Source organism: Mustela nivalis (genome assembly GCF_964662115.1).
Source record: "Mustela nivalis genome assembly, chromosome: 4".
NCBI lineage: Eukaryota > Metazoa > Chordata > Mammalia > Carnivora > Mustelidae > Mustela > Mustela nivalis.
The window spans coordinates 70,416,005-70,422,734 of NC_139023.1; positions in this window are offsets into that span (position 1 = coordinate 70,416,005).

The window sequence follows — 6,730 nt, forward strand, 5'->3', positions numbered from 1 at the left end:
GCCCCCATCCTGTTGCACACCTTAAATACATACAATCTTCATTAGATGAGAAAATAAGTGACGTTGTTAGGGGGGCCCTAATGCAGTAGGACTGGTGTCCTTATAAAAAGGAAAATGTGGATGGACACACACACGCAAGGACACCATGTAAAGGCAAAGGCAGAGATCAGGATGGTTCTTCCACCTCCAAACAGGCAGCAAAGCACCAGCAGGGTGGGGAGAGGCATGGGACAGATTCTCACTCATAGTCCTCAAGACGTCTACCCTGAAGCCACCTAAGTCTATCTCAAGAATAAAACTAACTTTGTCCATTCCATGTTTAAAACCTCCTCATTTATTAGAATCTGCTTGGCATGACCTTGCTGTCTGTATCTCTTGCCTGGATAATTCCTACTCACTCTTCAAGACTTGGATCCCATCTGTGCCTTCCTCAGGAGGCCTCCCAAATGGCCGCGATCTGGGTTAGATCCCCTTCTTCTCTGCTCTCCAATCACCTGGGTACATCTCTAACACTGCACTTAACGTAGTATATAGTAATCGCGTATTAATGTGTCTGTCTGCTCCTGCCTTAGCACAGTGCATGCAGAGGGTGCTCAATAAATGCACGTGGAGGAATCATATTCATTGCATAAACAAGAAAGGTAGAACAGCTAGAATGGTGGAACAGCTCTGCCCAATGAATAGGTACCCCAAATGCCAACCCCCTTCAGCCCTTCCAAGAACTACTCAACAAGAGAGTTTAGCAAAGGATCTGAGCAAAGAGGGCACACCACAAAAGGGACAGGCCCAGAAATGCGGAACAGAGCAGAGTCCTAAAGGAGAGCTTCTAAGGAAACGAAACTCCAAGAATGTTTTTTTGTTACAGAACTCAGCTCAGCAAAGAAGCCATAGGGAGAATTTTCGAAAGGTCGTTCTACAGATCAGAGGGAAATAATGCAGAGGAAGCTATATTTTCTTATCTGTGAGATTCAGACATTTTTAAACCAGTCACCTGTGTGTTCCCAAGTGATCATTTTGACCCCACAAGGAACGTGTAGAAGAGAGAACGTTTACGGAATTGTGAGCGCATAAACATGTTTGCACGTGACCCAGGGTGCCTCCACTCCAGATGCTCTCCCTCGTCTTCTTCCCTCCAGACCCAGCGGCCTGGGCGCCTCAGGTGTGGGTGATCTCCATCCTCTACCCCTTGGCATTTCACAACACACCAGACTCAAACAGCAAAGTGAACATTCAAAGCGAAAGTTCAAGATGGTCATTTCTTTCCTTGGCCCTGCTCCGTCACGCCCTGCATGAGATAAAATCCGTCTTTTCATTAGCGTCAGGGCTGTGTCTGTCCCAGACATCTTGCCAACAGGAACGGCAATGGGGTGATTCACTGTCTGGCCAAGAGGACCTCTTGGCATGTCTCTGCCTTCTGTGTGGTGTTGGAAACAGGCAAATCCAAGCAACAACCGCAGACCTCACAAAGAACGCTTCCCAACTAACCTCAATTAGTCTTTGCTCCTTCCCCTGATGTCCTAGTCATAGTCACACTAGGGCTGCAATCCCTGACCTTTCACCGAGTCCTCTCTGCCAGGCAGAATGCCCTGCGCTGACATTTCCATTCGTCTGGGAGATTGGGAGGAGGGATGGGGGAGGGAGAGGGTCCTGAAACTGGGCTGTGACTTCTAGCCCAGTAATCTTGACATCCTGGGAACGTCAAGCCTGACTCTCAGCTACAATGGCCCCATTCCTTCCACCTTCATGCAGCTCCTGGCTGTCCTTGGTCAAGAGACCTGGGTTCCAGTCCTGCTTCTCCTTCGGAATAATAGCTGCATCCAGGGTGAGTCATGGAATCTGGAACTCAAGATCTCAGAGTGTGAAGGGACCTTTCACATCTTTCAGTAAAACCTTTTTGTTCAATGCCTTGGTCCCCTAGGACAGCCTGCAAAATGGTCATGCAAACTCTACTAATAAAATGTAGCAGTAGTGAACATATATTATGCCTTGTCTAGATGCCACTCATAGTTATTGTGCCAAAATCTTACTAGCATTAATTATATCCTCACAATACCACTGTAAGTGTAATAATGATGACCATCCCCGTTTTACACACAGGAAAACACATGTAAAGAGAGAATAAGTTACCTGAGGTCACATCGATAGCAAATGGCACATTCAAATCCAGGTCCTTCTGACAATCAGGACAATAAGTTTGTTGCTCCTAAATGATATTACGCCAAACTGCTTAAAACCCAATGCCTCAAGGGATGAGAACTCTTACCTAAAGTAGCAGCACCTTCTATCTCTGATCACACTGACTCGTAGAGTATTTTTTATACTTACCTGAAATCCGTTCACCTGTACTTTCCATGCCTCAGCATTAATGCTCTTCCTTAATTGTGTACAGAACAAATCTCACCATCCCACTGCATCTGCCTTCCAGTGTCTGAGGACAGGAATGTTTTTGAAATCACCTCTTCCTCTTCATTCTCTGGTCCCTCCACTGGGCCTCAGTCCCTATAAATCACATTTTTCTAAATTTCATATATCACCTTCCATATGTCTTCCACCAGCTTCTCCTGAAGATGAAATGGAAAAAGGTGATTTTAGGGGCGCCTGGTGGGCTCGGTTGGTTAAGCGTCTGCCTTCGGCTCAGGTCGTGATTCTAGATTGAGCCATTTCAGGCTCCCTGCTCAGAGGGCGTCTGCTTCTCCCTCTCCCTCTGGTACTCCTCCCTCTCCTGCTCTCTCTCCTACTCTCTCTCTCTCAAATAAATAAAATATTAAAAAAAAAGAAAGTGATTTTTATTTTTTTTAATTTTTTTTTTTAAGATTTTATTCATTTATTTGACAGAGAGATCACAGTAGTCAGAGAGGCAGGCAGAGAGAGAGAGAGAGGGAAGCAGGCTCCCTGCTGAGCAGAGAGCCTGATGCGGGACTCGGTCCCAGGACCCTGAGATCATGACCTGAGCCGAAGGCAGCGGCTTGACCCACTGAGCCACCCAGGCGCCCAAGAAAGTGATTTTTAAAATTAGAAGTATTGCAATGTTTATTCTTTCCTTTGTAAATCCCCCTCATAATGTATAGAAACCAAGTTAAAGGGTATATATTTCATGTGGCTTTCTGAAAACTTTTCCTATGACCTATTAAGAATATATATGTGAGTATACCTAGCCAATCTACACCTTCAAAGCATAGGAAAATATCGTGTCATAAATATGTTGGGAAGTTGGTTTGGGTATCACAGAGTGACAGAAGGTTTGAGGGTCAGACAAGCCCTAAGTGCACCACTGAGTGGTTACATGATTGAGAAGCTTCTTAACCGCTCTGCGCCTCTGAGTTTCCTCGCCCGTGAGGTGAGATAACACAGTACTTTTTCCAAAGGGCTATCATGCAAGGACTTATACGGGTTAAATCTTGTAAAGTGCTTAGAGAGGCTCCGTACATACTGAGTAAATGAATGAAGTGGGTACATCTTTCAGAGGCTTAAGACCATTATGTACACCTGGTGCCAAACAGAGAGTGATCCATTAATAAGAATAACCTAATGACGCAGGAAGACGCATCGTAAAAGTGAAGAATTGGAGTTCAGAGAAGTACTTTGTCCCCACTTGCTCAGCTAGTGAACATCTTGGATAGAACTGGAGCGTGGGCCTCTTTCTCTTAGTTACTAGGCTGTGCCACCTTGGAATGACAATGGAGTGTTTTCTTCCTTAACACGCAACTTGATGGTCTCTGTCTTTGGGCTGGGCTGGACCAAGAAAACCCACTGGGGTCCTCTCCCCACCCAATTCCTAAGGGCAGTCTCCCTCATTTGCATATTTATGCATACACATGTAGACACCAATGGATCACTATTATGCACAATTCTTCAGACAAACCCAGATAGACACATCTGGATCCCAACTGACACAGGTGCTCCTGGTAATTTGCTATTATAAATATTAAGCTGTAATGGGCATCAACCTATATAAGACTTTTTTTTCACATTTTGGCTAACCATTTTAGGGCAGATATCCAGAAGTAGAATTACTAGATCAAAGGATATGGACGTTATCTTTGCTCGGTGGATACTGCTAAACTGTTTTCCAAAAGAATTACACAAATTTATAATGCTATCATTAATACAGTACTGCTATTATAATCATATTTTTCACATTCACAATTTGTAATTAAAACAGTCATTCATGTATATTTATAAAGTAACTTTATGATATGAAAAGGTATATATAGGAATTGGGAGGGAGACAAACCATAAGTGACTCTTTTTTTTTTTTTTAAAGAGAGAGCATGGAATTTTTATTTTTTTAATTTTTTTTATAGATTGTATTTGTTTATTTGACACAGACAGCGAGATCACAAGTAGGCAGAGAGGCAGGCAGAGAGAGAGAGGGGGAAGCAGGCTCCCTGCCCGATGTGGGGCTCGATCCCAGGACCCTGGGATGATGACCTGAGCTGAAGGCAGAGGCTTAACCCACTGAGCCACCCAGGCGCCCCCCATAAGTGACTCTTAATCTCACAAAACAAACTGAGGGTTGCTGGGGGGAGGGAGGTTGGGAGAAGGGGGTGGGATTATGGACATTGGGGAGGGTATATGCTTTGGTGAGTGCTGTGAAGTGTGTAAACCTGGTGATTCACAGACCTGTACCCCTGGGGATAAAAATATATGTTTATAAAAAATAAAAAATTAAAAATTAAAAAAAAGAAAAGGTATATATAAATGTTATTATAATTATAATTTTGGTAGAGATAAGGTATTAATTTATTTGGTAAAGAAGGTACATTACTTTATTAATGATGTAAAATATATCCCCTCTATTTGTATAATTTGTATTTCTTCTTTTATAAATTATCCCTTCTATCATTTGCACAGTTATCTATACAACTACAACACGGTATTTCCTACTGGTGGTGAATGAGAGAATTATGGGAAGTTGTAGAACATTATTCAAATGCACAGCGTTACCCTGTTTTGTTTAATATGGAGACATTTTGTTCAGTGATTCCTGACCACAGTTCGCACGAGTTCAGTTGTAAATGTCACTCTACATTTTCAGAGAGGAAACAGGTGTTTAGTACATGAGGAACCTTCTGCCACTCCTTAGCTACTTCATAAAAGGGCTGTTACCCTTGTTCACACTGACTTATCCTTCACGTCTTCTTTGGGCCAGAAGAGCAGTCTGATCCTTTGGGGACGCCACCCTCTACCCTACTGTTCTCTCCAACCTGAAGCAAACTTTCTCCTACTTCCCCGGGCCTCTCAGAAAGGGCGAGGTAGCCTGCTCCTTGGAATCCAGAACCATTTTCCTCTTGCAACCCTCCCTTGAGGGTCTCCTCATATGAGGCCTTTGATTTCTGCTGCTTCTTTGACCCTTTGTATTGGCAGCGTGTCTGGCACATCTCAGGTGCTCAGTCACCATTGAACTAAACTGACACTGTCTTCTGTGGAGTTCTCTGACCATGTCTATTAATATCCCAGGGGCTCAAGCTGTCTTTCTTCCTATGGTCTCAAATAAGTCAGTTTCTTTATCCCACCACAGGCCCCCTCTTTCCACCTGCTCTTACTGGTTCTCACCTTTCCTATTTCTAATGGATCTTTTCCTCGTATTTTCTTCCCTTCTAATGACTTTCATTTCACCCCCTGGTCTGGTTTATCATATCCTGCCTTGGAAACATGGAAACATCTGCCTCATGGAGCAAAACAACTTTTCGTTTACCCTGTTTCTCCTTCAAAAATGTACTGTATAGTACAAATCCAAAATTTTTAGTCCAAATCTAAAAATTCTATACCAGTCCACTGCCTCCAACTATTCATCAGACAGGTAAGTAGGTAGTGTTAGAGGAAAGAGCAAAGAGACAGTGCATGCCCCCTCCATTTTACTTCTCAAAAAAGTAAAGGTTGTGTTCCCTCTTCAAACAGCCACCATTCCATTTTATCTCAGATATAATTGCACAAGTCAAAAATTTGAGTCGTGCTCAAGTGGATGATTCTTCTGTCCTACTGGCATGGATAGAGGTGACTCAGTGATATCTAGCAGTTGGGTGGGTTTATCTGCAGAATCCAAGACAGCTGCATTCTTATGTCTGGCACCTAGAAGGGCCTCCATGGGGCCTCTCCAGTGTGTGAGAGACTCGGAGGAGCTGTATTTCTTACATGATGGCCCAGGGCTCCAAGTGTTCCAAGGGACTAAGAAGCTGAAAGGGCTTTTATGATCCAGCCTCAGAACCACAGAGAATCAGTTCCATCTCATTCTGTTGGTCCAAGCATTCACAAGCCTGCCCAGATACAAAAGGGAAGAGCCATGGACCCTCACCCTTTGGTGGGAGAAATTGGTGATTATACTTTAAAACTACTACAGATGGAACATCGTGAACAATTTCAGTTAGGGTTGGGGACTAACCAGTTGATAGCAGCTGTTCACTAGAATTAGCTGGGGAAAATGCCCTCACTCCTTTTACATCTAGTCTCCCCATATCAAACATTTGCAATCTCTGCTTAGCCATCAGACTCAACCTAATGACTCCACTCCTGTGCACTCCCTAAGATGACCAATAGCCTTAGAGCCAAAGCCTACAGGCTTTTCTTTATTTTTGTCCTCCTTTGACATTTCTAAACTTCATGCTAGTCAAGACCCCACCCTTCCTTAAATTGTTTTCTCAAATACCATGGTTCCATGACTCAATACACTATAATTTTACCTTTGAAGGCCATTCTTCCCAGACCAGAACTCTGGGTATCCCTATTATCC